Source organism: Panthera uncia, chromosome D4 (assembly GCF_023721935.1).
Source record: "Panthera uncia isolate 11264 chromosome D4, Puncia_PCG_1.0, whole genome shotgun sequence".
In the NCBI taxonomy this organism is placed as follows: domain Eukaryota; kingdom Metazoa; phylum Chordata; class Mammalia; order Carnivora; family Felidae; genus Panthera; species Panthera uncia.
The window spans coordinates 24316986-24334780 of record NC_064807.1 but is presented as its reverse complement, the minus strand read 5'-3'; the positions used below and the strand labels follow the sequence as shown (position 1 = coordinate 24334780).

Genomic DNA, 17795 nt, shown 5'->3' with positions numbered 1-17795 from the left:
ATTCTCTGTCCCCCTCTCTTTCTGCCCCTAACCCCTCTCAAAAATAAACTTTTTAAAAAAATCTATGTTTTTTCTATCAAACATTACAATAGGGGTCACAATTTCTTTTGATATTAACTTGGGTTGTCCTTTCCTATGATACATTAATATAGCTCTAAATGCATGTCTTTGTTTAGCTTGAAATTGGAAAGGATATATGCAAATATATCAACCTAATACATGAATAAATAAAGATAACATTTTAGTTTGAAGGTTTAAAATATATGATATTTAAGCTTTATTTCCAGAAAAATTGAGGCAAAAGACTTGAGAAAACTAGAACTTGCCATAGCGGGAGAAATAGTAAGACTATGTGCTAAAGTGATATAGTTAAATCATGTCAGTAGTCATGAAAAATAAAATTTGGACTGTTTCTCTTTGCTAAAATCAGAGAAAGATCCTTTGGATAACAGTTATGTCTACAATTATTGAGGTACTTCTTATCTACTTGAATAGAGCTTTCTCAAGAGAGACTAGCAGGGTGGTGTTCTAAGTATGTATCTTTGTAACATCTCTAACAGTAGGACTGAGTGAATGAAAGCCAAGACCTACATTTAAGTCTGTTTGATATGTGTTATATTATTAATCTGTCCAGTTTTATGATTTTTAGAACTTATCTTTGAAAAATAAAATATTCTATAGATATTTACACAGGGTTATAATTTAATACCATCTATGAGTCTAAATAGTATCTTATGTCTTGAAATAGATAAAAGCGATTGGTATTAAAAAAAAAAAAAAGAGGTGACCCTTCTCTGTTTCCTTTTGTGGCCCTCATTCTCATCCATTCTCCAGGGCCTTACTCCATCAATAATTCCCCCAAACCTGATGACATTCCATTACATATTCATTCTTTCTTAGGTGACTGCTTCCTGCCAATGAAATAAATGTTGTGAGGTGCTTCTCATCTTAAAATACATCACATATGCCCCACCTCCACTCACCAGGCTACTCTTTGAACTGCATTCCTGTTCCTCCCTCCTTCTCTTCACTATCGAGTTTCTTTCTCACAGCCTGCATGTCTAACAGCCTTTTCTCACTTTCCATCCCCCTCAGCCTTTCTGCAGCAAGCCACTATCAACAACTCCTATTGCTTCATATGACCTTCTCCCTTGATGTTTTACAATGTTGTTCACTCTCACATCCACCTCTCATTCTCTGGTTCTCTTTCTCCTTCTGACCCCAAATGTAAGGACTCCCTTTGGTTATGCCCACTGCTTACTTCTCTCTACCCTCTCTCCTTCGGGAATTTTACTAATCTTTTCTACCAATCTTCAGTCCTGACTTGCACCAGTCCACATTTCCAACTGCCTGGTGGACATTCCCATCTGAGTGTCCTACTGACATCCCAAACTCAGTATGCTCAAAATGTAATCATCTTTCCTTTTCATCCATATCCATTTACTATATTGTAATTACTATCCTCTCGATCATTGTGGGGAAAAAAGTCACAAGTTAAATTTGCAAAGGTCCAATGCTACAGAAACCAAATATTAATCATGGGAGGTGTAATATCTAATAGGACTTATTTTGTTTAAAATTTTTTTCAAAATTAATGCATTTTTTCTAAAGTAATGCACACAGTAAAAAGAATCCAAAAATACAAAATAGTATATTATACACAGCAAAAGGTAGTTTGTCCTCCCATCCCTGATCCCTACACCTACAGTTCCCTTTCTCAGAAGCTACGAGTGTTATCAGTTTGCTATATATCTATCCAGAAATATCCTATGCATTTGCAAGCGTATATAAATATATGTTGTATGTTCTGATTCTGATTTCAGCTCAGGTCATGATCTCACAGACATGAGATCAAGCCCCACACTGGGCACTGCATTGAGCTTGGAGTCTGCTTAAAATTCCCTCTCTCTCTCTCTCTCTCTTTCTCTCTCTCTCTCTCTCTCTCTCCCCCTCTCTTCCTTTACCCCTCTCCCCTGCTCACACACTCTCTCTCAAAAGAATAAATAAATTAAATAAATAAATAATAAAATAAATAAAATGTTAAAGCCCTTCATTTTCTTTCATTTTCATAATCATGCAGAATGCGTATACAGCATTTAGCACTGTACTCAACAAATGGGATCTAATTTTTATGGGCCTTCAACTCATCATTTGATTGTCCTGTGGGGGGGGGGGGCGGTTAAAAAATAAAGCAAGAGTAACAAGAGCATTGATTTGCTGAGCCAGATGGGGACCTAGCCACTTTACAAGGTCCCAGGCAATGTCAGCACAGCACCCAGCGGAAGTAGGAAGGCTGGAATTGTCACACTACCCTTATAATGCTGAAAATCCAGTTTGAATTATCTTCTCACTGAAGTGACTACATTATGGACACCATGTAATTTTAAATACATGCTGCTGCTAGGCCACGTGTCCCCCCATTATAAGCTCCTGCAATTGTGTCTTTTGGCTCCAAGTATAAGACTTTTAAGTTATTATTAAATTTATCTTACTGGTTTCTGTCACCTCAAGCTGTCAAAATCATCTCTGAGTTCTGATTCTGTCTTCCAATCTTCCAATATTGAAAAATGCCTCCCATATTTGAGAAAATTGTCCTCTCTACTAACCAAGTCACTGATTTTAAAGATATATATATACAGAACAAGAGTAGACCATGGGGAGAATCCTCTGACACACCACTAAAAACTACAATCTCATTAATCCATTTGGCTGCAATCAATCAACAAGAAATGGATCCCTTTAATTGTTTTTAACTCTAGACCATACCATTCTATGGGAGAACATGACAAATGCTGTGCTGAGTGCTATGTATGCTAAATGCATATTCCTGTTTTCTCCAGTAATCTGTAACATTCCATTCATTCACAGCACTGAGCTAGAATAAACAGCCAAATCCCTGAGCTCAGGGAATTTACGTTCTGCAGTAGAAATAGTCAGTGAACAATAGAGTTCACAATTAATTATCAAATAATAATTATAATACCAAAATACTAGTAATCAAAGTATATGATGTCTAAGATTTCCATCAAAATAATCAGAGGAGAGACAGTATACAGTTCAAATAAGACTGAAATTGAGTTCTTTGTTAAAATTGGATGATAGAAATGCAGGGATTTAGGGGAGCCTGGGTGGCTCAGTCGATTGAGCATCCAACTTCAGCTCAGGTCATGATCTCACAATTCGTGAGTTCAAGCCCCATGTGCAGCTTTGTGCTGACAGCGTGGAGCCTGCTTTGGATTTTTCTGTCTCCCTCTCTCTCTGCCCCTCACTATTCATGCTCTCTCTCTCAAAAATAAACATTAAAAAAAAGAAATGCAGGGATTTATTATACTATTCTCTCAACATTTTTCTAAGTTTGAAATTTTCCATTAAGACATTTAAATTATAATTATAAATACTGTGAGAAAGTATGAAATATTAAGAAAATTTATAGCAATGAATACCTAACCTAATCTGATGAGGCATCAAAAGTTCCTCTGAGAAAGTGACTTTTAAGTTTAAAACTGAAAAATAAGTAGAAATTATCTAACTTGAATGAGAGAGGAGAAAGCCTTCTAAACAAAGTGAACAGCATGTGAAAACATACTAATGTAGAAAGGAACAGAGAATTTTCAAGGAACTGAAAGAAGTCTTAAGTGGCTGCAGTTTACAGGGTAAAAGAGATTTGCTTGGTTTAAAGTCAAGGGCCACCTGGGTGGCTTAGTCAGTTGAGCATTGGTCTCTTGATTTTGGTTCAGATCATGATCTCACGGTTCCTGGGTTTAAGCCCTGCATCAGGTTCTGATTTGGCAGTGTGGAGCCTGCTTAGGACTCTCTCTCCCTCTCTCTGCCCCTCCCCAGCTTGCTCACTCACTCACTCTAAATAAATAAATAAATAAAGTTAAATAAATAAATAAAATAAAATAGACAAGTAGACAGAGGCCAGGCCACAAAGACCATTACAAGACTTTTTTTAATCCTAAGAACAATGGAAATTTATTGAAAAGTTCTAGACTAAGGACTATATCATGACTATTGACACTTTTAGAAGATCAATGTATGTGTATATATGTTACTACTTATCTAATAGATGAACCTAGAAATCTTATCTGTATACACACACACGCATATATACATATATGTGTCAGTATACATATTATTGTGAAGCTAAGTATATATAATACATATTTATTTTTTAAGGGAAGGATAAATTTCAAAAAATGGTTAACTACATGGAGAGGGAGAGAACAGGGTGATAGAGGAAACAAGTTTAGAAACTAAGACTTTTTATTTATTTATTTTTAATTTTTTTAATGTTTATGTATTTTTGAGACAGAGAGAGACAGAGCATGAATGGGGGAGGGTCAGAGAGAGAGGGAGACACAGAATCCAAAGCAGGTTCCAGGCTCTGAGCTGTCAGCACAGAGCCCAACACGGGGCTCGAACTCATGGACCGTGAGATCATGACCTGAGCCGAAGTTGGACACTTAACCAACTGAGCCACCCAGGCGCCCCGAAACTAAGACTTTTTAAATACAACTCATTTTATTAATTTAAACTACATTTTGTGTAAATGTATTTCGTAACTACAAAGTAAAATTTAATTAAAAAAAACAATCTCTAGGGACACCTGGGTGGCTCAGTCGGTTAAGGTTTGGCTCTGGATTTCCATTCAGGTCATGATCTCATGGTTCATGAGATTGAGCCCCACATTGGGCTGTGTGCTGAGAGCATGGAGCCTGCTTGGGATTCTCTCTCTCTCTCTCTCTCTCTCTCTCTCTCTGCCTCTCCCCCACTGGTGCTCTGTCTCTCAAAATAAACATTAAAAAAAAAAACAGGGGCACCTGGGTGACTCAAGTGGTCAGGCATTCAACTTCGACTCAGGTCATGATGTCGCAGTTAGTAAGTTCGAAACTCGTGTTGGGCTCTGTGCTGACAGCTTGGAGCCTGCTTTGGATTCTTTGTCTTCCTCACTCTCTCTCACTCTCCCCCATTCACACTCTGTCTCTCTGTCTGTCTGTCTCTCTCAATCTCCAAAAATTGAAAGTAAAATAGGGGCACCTGGGTGGCTCAGTCGGTTGCGCATCCGAGTTTGGCTCAGGTCATGATCTCACAGTCTGTGAGTTAGAGCCCCGCGTCGGGCTCTGTGCTGATGGCTCAGAGCCTGGAGCCTGCTTCAGATTCTGTGTCTCCCTCTCTCTCTGCCCCTTCCCTGCTCATGCTCTGTCTCTCTCTGTCTCAAAAATAAATAAAAACATTAAGAAAAAAAAATTTTTTTTAATAAAAAAAAAGAAAGCAAAGTAAAATAAATTTATCTGTGTGCTAAGTTTGGGGCATGACCACACAGAAAAGAATGTTTTCAAGTGCTTTTAAACATTACTTTGACTGTATATCATTAGTGTAATATACCCTAAGAAAAACAGAATTAAAATTAAAAGTCTTAAACTGTTTTCAGTAATCATTTCATTAGTGATAGTTTTGGTATTGTTACATTGAACTAATGTGTGTATGTTGTGGAATAAAGTAACTGAATTATTATGTTGGTGTGGTGCCAATGGGAACTGAGATTTTTTGGCATGGGAGAAAATATATACCAAAGTAAACGACATGAGATTAATTAAAAGCCTGTGTCCTAAATTTAAATTGGAAACATCAGCATAATCTCACAATGAATTTTATATTGCAAAAAAAGATATTAAATGTTCTTGCTCTTGAATTTGAAAATACCTGTAAAAACAATAATCCCTATAGCAAAGTATCCCTGATGCCCAGATTACAGTCTCTAAATACCATTTTCCACTACAAGAAGCAAGGGCTTCTGGTAATAATGGTTATCCATGTCTAGAGCAATAAATGTACAAGACAAGCCTGGAATATCTTGTTTTCAAAGACTAACAGAGTCATATTAAAAGGGCTCAAGAACCATCGTGAAACGAAGGGTTTTGGTCAAAGATGGAACAATTTGAGTTTCAATAAGAATAACTACCATGGATTGAAATTACATTGCACATTTCAAATCCATAAGTTTATAATGATAACAAAAAATAATTCAAAAGTGAAAATAACTCACTGGTTACTGAAAGATGCTAGGAAGCTCATTATTTTGAAACTGATAGAAAAATAAAAGGGAAAAATCAATCATTTATCCTGTCTTGCCTATAAAATTTGTATCTCAGGTAACTAAATAGTTAATGAGCAAAATAAGTTCCTCTTACATAAATCTCTGGCTAACAAATAAAGAGGAATTATAAAATTAATATATCATTTTTGCAACTCCTAATTAATGGATCTATGCAATTATCATTAAACACAGACATATTCTATAGGACACTCTACATAATAAATAACCTGGTTCATTCATTAAACAAACTGCAAAAAAAATTGGGGAGGAGGGGATCCAGTCATATAGATTAAAGATCATTGTTAAGCATGGCTCTTCTTTGGATCCTGATTTGAATACATTTTTTAAAATGAGAAAATGAGAAAAATTTAACTACTAGCTGGATATCTTATTATATTGTTTTTAAATGTATTAATGGCATTCTGATTATGTTTTTCAAAACAGAAATATTTACAGATGAAATGATGTGATATCTGGGATTTGCTTCACAATAATCAGATGGGTAAGTAGGGAAGGTAAAGGTGAAAGAAAACTGTTCTGAGTTGATAACTGTTGAAACTGGATAATGGGATCATAGGGGTTGATTATACCATTCTCTCCACTTTTATGTGTTTGAAATTTTCCATAATAAAGAGTTTTTTCAAAGGCAGTTTAGCTGTTTTGTGGAGAATAGATTTGAGAAGGACATAAAGAGATTGAGAGAAACTAGTTAAAAGACTACATATTTATGATATTCTAACTAAGAGGCAATTCATGATGGCTTGAATTAAAGAGATATGAGTCTTGAAACAAACTGACAAGTGCCCAACAAGATGATTTCTTTAAGACCCATATTCAAACTCATTATGGTGAAATTTTATAACACCAATGAAAAGAGAAAAAAAAAATATTTCACTTACAAAGGAGGAAGAATCAGAATGAAGTCAGACCTCTCATTAGCAATCTGGATGCTAGAAGATAGACTTCTTTAGATTTTTACTCTAAAATTATATATCCAACAAAATTAGCATTCAATATAAGGGGAAATGAGAACTATTTTCACATATTCAGGAACTTAGAAAGTTAACAACATCAGATTATTTCAGAATGAATTATAGATCTCATCTAACAAAATGAAAAATACAAAGATGTATATGTGAAACAATGGTGACCAAAAGAAAAAAAAAGTAAAATATTAAAAAGTATAAACTTACTGATTTATTATTAATTGCTTCTTAAATGACAATCTGGAACTAAAAATCTTAAGTGAATTCAATATCAGACCTAGCCAAAAGGGTAGGAAAAGCAAGATAGAGCTTGCTAAGACTATTATCTTATTAAAGGAGAAATGTAGATAATTATTAATCCTGGATTTCAAGAAAAAAAATACTTAAGTATGTATGTTAAAGAATTAAGAGTAACTAACCATTATAAGAATAGAAATAGAATGTTCAATCTTCAAGTCACTAAAAAAAATAAATAAATAAACAAAGAAAACACATTAACTTAATAAGAGACAAAAAAGAAAAAAAGCGGCGGGAGCTATCGGGGTGGCTCAGTCAGTTGAGCACCTGACTCTTGATTTCTTGATATTGGCTCAAGTCATGATCTTGCGGTTCTTGGAATCGAGCCCCACATTGGACTCTGTGATGAGTGTGGAACCTGCTTGGGATTCCTCTCTCCCTCTCTGCCCCTTCCTACTTGTTCTCTCTCTCTCTCTCTCTCTCTGTCTCTCTCTCTCTCTCTCTCAATAAATAAATAGACATTTTTAAGAAGTGATTATTAAAAAAAAGAGAGAGGAAAAGAAGAAACAATGAGATAACATTAAATTTTTTTTTTCAACGTTTTTTATTTATTTTTGGGACAGAGAGAGACAGAGCATGAACGGGGGAGGGGCAGAGAGAGAGGGAGACACAGAATCGGAAACAGGCTCCAGGCTCCGAGCCATCAGCCCAGAGCCTGACGCGGGGCTCGAACTCACGGACCGCGAGATCGTGACCTGGCTGAAGTCGGACGCTTAACCGACTGCGCCACCCAGGCGCCCCGAGATAACATTAAATAAGCAGAAAATATAAATGATGACAGAGGAAACTCTAAATCAATTAGTAATAACAATAATATGAATGGGCTAGATTACCTTAATAAAATTCAAGGAATTTTAGGGTGAGTTAAAAAAAATCAATCCAGCTATATTCTACTCACAGGAGACACACCTAAAATAAAATCATATAAAAAGACAAAAAGGAATGGAAATGACAACTAGCTAAGCATGTGATCCTAAACTAATCTGTCACCAGAGAAAACATTATTTTTCTTTGCTAAATAACATTAGTGGAAACACTAGCAAGACTTCAATAAAATCTGTAGATTAGAAAATAATTTTATCTCAATACTAATTTCCTAATTTTGATACTTTTTGCCTTTGTTTTTAAGAAATAAATATAGAATGATTTAGGAATAAAAGGGCATCATGTCAGTTAAGTTGTAGAACTTAACTCTTCCAAATTTCAGGGGGGAAAAAGTGTTTATCTTTATCCCACACATACAATGATTAAGCAATGGTAAAATGCTAACAGTTGAGGATGCTGGGTAAAGAGTATACAGTTGACTCTTGAACAACTCAGGGGTTAGGGTCACTGACCCCCCCTGTGTAATTGAAAATCCATGTATAACTTTTGACTCCCCAAGATTTAACTACTAATAGCCTGTGTTGACCAGACTTCACCAATAACATAAGCAGTTGATTAACACATTATATGTGTTTTGTACATTATACGTGTTATATACTGTATTCTTATAATAAAGTAAGCTATAGAAAAGAAAGTATTATTAAGAAAATCATAGAGAAGAGAAAATACATTTACAGTAGTGTACTGTATATATATTTTTTAAAAAGTCACATGTAAGTGGACCAATGCAGTTCAAGCCCATTATTGTTCAAGGGTCAACTGTATGGGAATTTTCTGCACTATTTTTACAACTTACCTGTAAGTCCAAAAATATTTCAAAATAAATGTTTTCAAGGGATTAGAGAATAAAATACTATCAAAGAGAAAGCAGATATAGCACAATTAATGTCAGACAAAATAAAATGCAAAGCAAGAAGCATTAAGCATAACAAAAAGGGCTATAGCATAATAATTTGAAAATAGTATCTACCAAGAAATGATGTCATCAATCTTTTTGTACTTAATGATATAAGCGCCTTTAAAAAATTAAAATTAAATTAATTCAAAATTAAAAATTAAATTCAAAATTTAATTCAAAATTCAAAATTAATTCAAAATTAAAAATTAAAAATTAAAAAATAATTTTGAAATAAACAACAATGAAAAAACTAAATGAAATATTCAGAACATTATTGAACACTACATCTCATACAGATTATGGCCAAAACAATACTCAACACGTAGTTATAAGAAAATTAAAAAGCCTAAAAATAAGTGAATTTGGCATATAATTTTAAAAGCTAGGAAACAGGGGTACTTGGGTGGCTCAGTTGGTTAAGCATCTGATTTTGGCTCAGATCATGATCTCACAGTTCATAAGCGGAGTCCTACACTGGGTTCTCTGATGTCAACACAGAACCCACTTTGGATCCTCTGTCCCCTCTCTCTCCCCTCCCCCACTCATGCTCTTTTTCTCTCTCTCTCTCTCTTTCTCAAAAATAAATAAACATTTAAAGAAAAAAAAGTACAAAACAAATAAGATGAGGGGCGCACCTGGGTGGCTCAGTCAGTTGAGGGTCAAACTCTTGATTTTGGCTCAGGTAATGATCTCACAGTCCTGAGGTGGAGCCTGGTGTTGAGCTCCAGAGTGGAGCCTGCTTGAGACTCTCTCTCTCTCCCTCTCTCTCTGCCCCTCCTCTGCTCACACATGCGTACGCTCTCTCTCTCTCAAAATAAATAAGCATTAAAAAAAAAAAAAAACAAATAGAACACATCTAAACTACAAAAGATAACTAAATAAATATAAATGTAGAACTTCTAGAAGTGGAAAATAAAAAAACATAGAGCAGATCAATAAAATAAAAGCAAAACTCTGTCTTTTAAAGAAAAATAATTAAATAGACAACTTTTAAGAGGTTTGATTAAGAAAAGGATAAAACACAAAAACAAGAGAAAAACAGGGAGAGAAGTAGGATTAATATTAATGCTGTGATTATGATTATAAGATTAAATACAAGAAATTTGAAAATCTAGATGAAACAGATCTTTTTCTCTTTGGAAAATATAAATTATCAAAATTAATTTAAAAAGAGGTTGAAAATCCAGGGGCACCTGCGTGGCTCAGTCGGTTAAGCGATGGACTTGGGCTCAGGTCATGATTGTGGCTTGTGAGTTCAAGCCCCATGTCAGGTTCTGTGTTGACAACTCAGAGCCTGGAGTCTACTTCACATTCTGTGTCTCCCTCTCTCTCTGCCCCTCCCCCACTTGTGCGCGCTCTCTCTCTCTCTCTCTCTCTCTCAAAAATAAATAAATGTTAAAAATTTTTAAAAATAAATAAAAATAAAAAGAAGTTGAAAATCCAAATAAACCAAAATCTTAGAGAACTTGACTAGGTAATTAAAGTGTTACCAGTTTTAAAAGTCCTAAACAGGTTCATCATTTAGGCTGTTTCCAGTTTTTACTTATCACAAATAAAGGTGCTATGAACAGTCATCTACAATTCTTAGTATTCACATATGCTTTCATTTCTCTTGATTGAAATTTGGGACGTCTTTTTCAAGTTGCTACTTGTTTGTCTTAACAGGTAATACTTATATATAAACTCCTAAATCTTAGCTTGTCAGGTATAGAAACCACCAGTGAAAACAATTTCAGAAACACTGCAGAACCTATACAGACTTTCAAAAACCTTAGTTTTTAAAGGAGAAAGCGGATAATCCAAAAAGAAGAATTGACTAAGAACAGATTAAAATTCATTATAAACTTAATACAATGAGATTTAATACATACTGATTTTAAGTTACATAATAGACAATAAAATCTGTTAGTCCACGAGATTAAAAATCAGTGATTTTGATTTTTGATTCTGATTTTTATAATCAGTAGTGTCATTGTGTTCTTTCTGAAGCATTCCTTTACCTATCTGCACTAACTCTAGTAAAAAATCAAAACAAAATATGTCAAAAACAAAACCCAGAGCTGAAAATTATATATTCAGTAAGTTATGTTTTTCTTTCTTTTTTCTTTTTTTAATTTTTTAACATTTATTCATTTTTGAGGGAGGGAGAGAGAGAGACAGATCAAGAGCAGGGGAGGGGCAGAGAAAGAGGGAGACACAGAATCCGAAGCGGGCCCCAGGCTGTGAGCTGTACGCACAGAGTCACACGTGGGGCTGGAAATCAGGCGAGACCATGACTTGAGCCAAAATCAGACGCTCAACTGACTGAGCCACCCAGGTGCCCATGTTTTTCTCAAGTGAGTATGTCTTGCTCACAGACACACAGGGAGAACACCACGTGAAGATGGAGGTGGATATGAGAGGGACACTTCCATAAACCAAGGAATGTCTGCGTTTCTTCCAGAAGCTGGAAGAGGCAAGAGGCAAGGAAGCATCCTCCTCCAAAGGTTTTGAAAAGATCACGGCCCCGCAAACACCTTGATTTCAGAACTCTAGTTTCCAGAACTGTGAGAGAACAAGTTTGTATTGTTCTAAACCAAAATAATGATAGTAATAATAATAATAATAATAATGTCTTGCTCAATGCAAGAACAATACTAGCTCACTGTGGAAAATTAGATAAAACTGCACAAAGACAATAAATGTTAAAATAGCTGTAATCAGTGAAATCAACAAAAATGGCAGAGTAAGGACCTTGAAAATTCTCTCCTCCGTAAAAGCAGTGAAAACACCAGCAAAAAAGAGCCAGAATCAACTTTTTCATAACTCTGGAAAGCAATCAAATGCTTGTAGCCATCCACAGAGCATTTATTCCAGAAAAATGGCTTGATCTTGGTAAGAACAGCAAGTTTTGGGGCATTTTCACTTGCCTGTTCCCATCCCCCTTTCCCTATCTCCACAGTAAACCTGGAAAATCAATGTCCCACATTCACAGTGAAAACCAACAGTCTGGCAGCCACTTGAAGTAAAAGAGGGGTTAAAACTCCAAAGCCCTACTCACAGATATCTGTCTTGCCAGACAGTTCCCTGGAAATCGCCACTCAGAAGGCTGTCTTTGTTTGACCTAACTCAGAAGTCATCCGGTGCTAACAACCTTTCCCTATGGGCATTTATCAAAAAAATCAGAGACAATTTTTAAATTAAAAAAAATTTTTTTGGCTGCCTGAGGTGGTAGATAACAGTTTCGTTAAGAGAAACCAGACACAAAAGGCCACATATTATATGACTCCATTTATATGAAATACCATAATAGGTGAATCCATAAAGATAGCAAGGAGACAAACTGATTGCCAGGGCCTGGGGAGAAGAGAAAATGAGGAGTAACTGATTCTTGATTACAGGACTTCTTTTTGGGGTGATGAAAATTTTCTAGAATTAGTGATGATGGTCATGCAACTCTGTGAACATATAAAAACCACTGAATTGTACACCCTATGCAGGTAAATTTTATGGTACATGATTTCCATCTCAATTTAAAATAGCAAGTTAAAAATTTATATGTACCCATGATTCCAATTTTTTTAACTTATATAAAAGGGAATTCACAAAAATAGTACTCATAATCACACAACGCAGATATAATCACTATTAATATTTAGGTTAATTTTTTTTTTTTTTTTTTTTTAGAGAGAGAGAGAGAGAGCACAAGTGCACAAGTGGGGGAGGGACATAGGGAGAGAGAGAATCTTAAGCTGACTCCACACTCAGCGCGAAGCCAAACGTGGTGCTTGATCCCCATGACTGTGAGATCATGACCTGAGCTGAAATCAAGTCAGATGCTTAACCAACCAAGCCACCCAGGCACTCCTAGGTCTAACTATTTCTAATCTTTCTCTACTATATCACTGCTATTACTCATTGGTTAAGAATACTCACTCTGGATGCTCCGCCTGAGTCAGAATCTTACCACTTACTAACCATCCAATCATGAGCAAGCTGCTTAATCTCTCTGGATCTATTTCCTCCTCTACAAAATGGGAATAATAATATCTACTTCAAATGGTTGTTGTGACAATTGAGTTTAAAAATACAGAGCACGTAAATATATGCCTGGCACATAAAAACTGTTCAATATATGCTAGCTATCATTATTACTAAAAATAAAGCTGTGTGAATATCCTTAAGTATATACATCTTATTATTTGTCCAATTATATGTTTTTACTAATTCCACAAAGTGAAAACACTATTTTAAAATGTATGCAAATGAAACAAAATGTTATTTTAAGTTTGCCTGAATAGTTTTCTATTGCTGGAAATCAATATACTACAGAGTATTCACAAGTTTGGAAACATGGGGGAAAAATCAAAATAAAGAAGAAAAATGACCCTGGAAAATACAATCGAGGAAGAAAAAAAAGCTCTTAAAGTTATAATCATATCCTCAGGAAGATTTAAGAAAACACTGGGTCCATAAAACAAAAGGATGCTGTGAGAAGAAAACAATTTGTGAATAAGAAATCGTTTTTGATCAGATTGATCAGATTGACAAAGACTTTTTTTAATGTTTATTTATTTTTGAGAGAGAAACAGAGGGAGAGAGAGCACAAGCTGGGGAGGGGCAGAGAGAGAGGGAAACACAGAATCCAAAGCAGGTTCCAGGCAAAAGACTTTTTTTTAATTTATTTATTTAAACAATCTTTTTAATGTTTATTTATTTTTGAGAGACAGAGAGAGAGCATGAGTGGTTAGAGGGGCAGAGAGAGAGGGAGAAAGAGAATCTGAAGCAGGCTCCAGGCTCCGAGCTGTCAGCACAGAGCTGGACACCGGGCTTGAACCCACGAACCACGAGATCATGACCTGAGCTGAAGTCAGACACAACTGAGCCACCCAGGCACCCCTAGTTATTTATATTTGAGAGAGAAAGAGAAAGAGAGCACAAGCTAGGGAGAGACAGGGACAGAGAGGGAGTCACACCCGGCTCCGAGCTGTCAGCAAAGAGCCCAATGCGGGGATCAAACCCACAAACTGTGAGATCAAGACCTTACCCAAAGTCAGATGCTTAACTGTCTGAGCCACCCAGGCACCCTGGCAAAGGACTTTTTTTTAATATAAGTATTTGAGAGGTTGAGAAGCCACAAACTCTTAAACACTCCAGGCAGGAATACTAACTGGAAAAACTTTTTTTTTTTTTAAGTTAATAATAGCTACCACTGAGTCATTACCATGTGTTGTTAGGCACTGTACTAAATGCTTTAAGATAATATATTTTGGGGGCACCAGAGTGGCTCAGTCAGTTCAGTGTCCAACTTCGGCTCTGGTCATGATCTCAGGGTTTGTGGGTTTGAGCCCCATATCGGGCTCTGCGCTGACAACTCAGAGCCTGGAGCCTGCTTCAGGTTCTGTGTCTCCCTTTCCCTCTGACCTTCCCCCACTTGCACTCTGTCTCTCAAAAGTGAATAAACATTAAAAAAAAAAATTTAATAATATATTTTCACATTATCTCCATTTAGTGAATGAGGAAACTGAGACTCAAAAAGGTTAAGTAACATGCCCAAGGACACAAAGCTAGTAAAACAAACAAACAAAAAACAGAGCTAGAATGCAATTTGGCAACAAATATCAGAAGTCTTTAAAATTTATTTTTTTGAGCCAGCAATTATCCCTAGAGTTTATCACAAATAAATAAATATATAACTATATCTGTACAATGATGTCCAATGTAATATTAATTAATCATAAAAAGGACAAGTGGAAACAAACTAAAGGTTCAAAAACAGCTAAATGGCTAGTTTCGGTGCACTGTGCACCTAGGCAACAGAACACTATTCAGCTATTTTAAATGACGGTATAACTCTATACTTATTAAAATAAAAAGCTAGTCCCATGTTAAGTGGGAAAAGCAAGATATACAGTAATGTATATAGTATAACTTTTATTAAAAACTATATAGGTATTTAAAAAGACAAGAAGAATATACTCCAAAATGGCTCTCTCTCACTCTCTCTCAAAATAAATAAATAAACATTTTCTTTTTTTTTTAAAGGGAGTACCTGGGTGGCTCAGCTGGTTAAGCATCTGACTCTTGATTTCAGCTCAGGTGATGATCTCACAGTTCATGAGATTTTTGAGATGGAGCCCCACGTCAGGTTCTACACTGACAGCGTGGAGCCTGCTTGGGAGTCCGTCTCCCTCTCTCTCTGCCCCACCTCCACTTGTGCTCATTTTAAGTAAACATTTTTAAAAATGCATTAATAAGGGGTCCGGAGTGGCCCAGTAGGTTAAGCGTCCAACTCTTGATTTTGGCTCAGGTCATGATCTCAGGGTAATGAGATCAAGTTCCTCAGTGGGCTCTGTGCTGAGTGTGGAACCTGCTTAAGATTCTCTCTCCCTCTCCCTGCCCCTCCCCTCAGCTGGTGTGCACTCTCTCTCTCAAATAAATAAATAAATAAATAATAAAAATGGATTAAAAATACAATAAGTGTTATTAGCAAAGAAGTAGAGAACTGTAAACCCTCATACATTGCTGGTGGAAATGCAAAATACTACAACTACTTTGGAAAATAGTTTGACAATGCCTCAAAATGTTAAACAAACCTACCATTATGACCCTACAATTTTTAGGTATCTACCCAAGAAAAATATAAACATGTCTTCATAAATTTTCATGGCAGCATTATTCATAATAACTAAAAATGGAATCAGCCTAAATGCCCATCAACTAATGAATGGGTTAAAAAATAAAAAATATATGGAATACTATTTGGCAACAAAAAGGAATAAAGTATTGAATAAAGTGTTGGCACTTTCTGTAACATGTCTGAACCTCAAAAACATTGTACTAAATGAAAAAAGCCAGTCACAAAAGACTACGTATTGTGAGATTCCATTTATATAAAACATCCAGAATAAACAAATACATACGGATAGAAAGTAGACTAGCGGTTGTCAAGGGCTGAGAGGGAAGGAGGGAGGAAGAGAACGGGGAGTGGCTGCTAATAGATATAAGGTTTCTTTTGGGGGGAGGATGGAGATTTTCTAAAACTGGATTATGGTTAACAGTTACAAAATCTGTAAATAGACAAGAAACACTGAATTATACACATTAACAGGTGAATTTCATGGTACGATAATTATATCTCAAAAAAGCTGGGTTGTCATAAGCAATATATTTAAAATTTGTGTCTTTAACCATATGTAAGTTACATAGCAATAAAATATTGATGAAAAGGCATATTAAGAACTACTAAAAAAAAAATAAGAAGGGCTGGATGATCAACCAAAATTTCATGGAAGGATAAGCTGTTTGAGATCACCTGGTCCAGCCTCTTCACCGTATAAAATAAGGAAACTGAGGTTCTGAGAAACATGAGTTGCTCGTTTTCAGTGGCAAAACTGAAGAGAAAATCAAGGAGTTTACTCAGTGGTCATTTGCCGGGATATATACTGAATATTCAAAATCAGGTTTCTGGTATTCAATATATAGATTACTATATTCAAACATACAGGTCTCTGCTAGAGTTTACAAAGAAGTATTTGCCGGAAAGTGTTAATCAGCTCTCAGCATTGCCATCTGATGCATTCTGTTTTATAGAAGTCCCTTAAGAATAATCCTGCCAGGGGAAAGGATATAAGAACAAACTTATATTTTATGATGGCACTTAGAATCACCTCACTTTCCTGTTATTGTTTTTTTCTCCAAATGATATTCTGTTCTTTTCCATTACACTTCCATGATTAAAAACATTTTTAAAACAGATAAAAAACAGTTCCTAAATAAATCAAGTAATATGTAGCAATTAATGATGGATACAAAGTGGAATAATCCAGAGCAAAGATAACCTGATTCATTTTAGAATTATCTGCCAAACTTAATTAATTAGGAGTCATGTACTTAACCAGATATCTTCTGGGTCTTTGAAAATGAAACAGTCCAAAATACAATATTTCTGTTATTTCCTAGGATATTTCCAAATGCCTTAGGATTTCACTGTAGTAAATTTCAAGAGAAAACAAGAACAGGAAGTTTTGGAGTGGATCTCCTGGGATTTAATCCCCAATCCATCACTAAACAGCTTATTTGGTTGAGAGAAATGTATTTAACCTCCCGTACCAATGTTTCCAAATCTGTAAAATAGAAGGGTATAGGATCGTTCTAAGAATTAGATAATTTGTTCCTTTCCAAGATGATGAGCTATATGCTTACTAGTCCCTCCTAAGACCGTATTTAAATAATAGAAAATGTTAGGTTTGGGATATAAATCCACAACATTGAAGAGAGAGGAAGGAAAGCCATCAGCAAACTGATTTTAACAAATTTCTGGGAAACGGAAAGAGGATGGAGAAGTAATGACTGATGAGGAGGGCAGGAGGAGCCACTACTTAGAGTACATTCTGAGCAGAGAAGATGGCCATGGGGGAGGGCAGCAATCTTATCCAGAGAATCCCAAACTCCTTAGAACTAGGAAACTCCAGTTAGGAGGGACAACACAAGTGAGAGCTGGGTCTGAAAACAGCAGTATTATTTAAAGCCTGCATATAGAAAGCACTCACTCTCCTCTCAAAATCCAGAGAGCAAAATATTTATCAGGCAGGTGACTATCTTCTAGGGGAAAAAAAGATAATAAATTAACAAGCAGTTTCTATAAAGA

General features: G+C 35.7%; 1 protein-coding gene across 1 annotated transcript in view; it reads right to left on the bottom strand.

The window, feature by feature from the left end:
- Window positions 1–17795, bottom strand: part of RMI1 (RecQ mediated genome instability 1) — an 84368-nt gene that overhangs the window by 28241 nt on the left and 38332 nt on the right. The window lies entirely within an intron of this gene.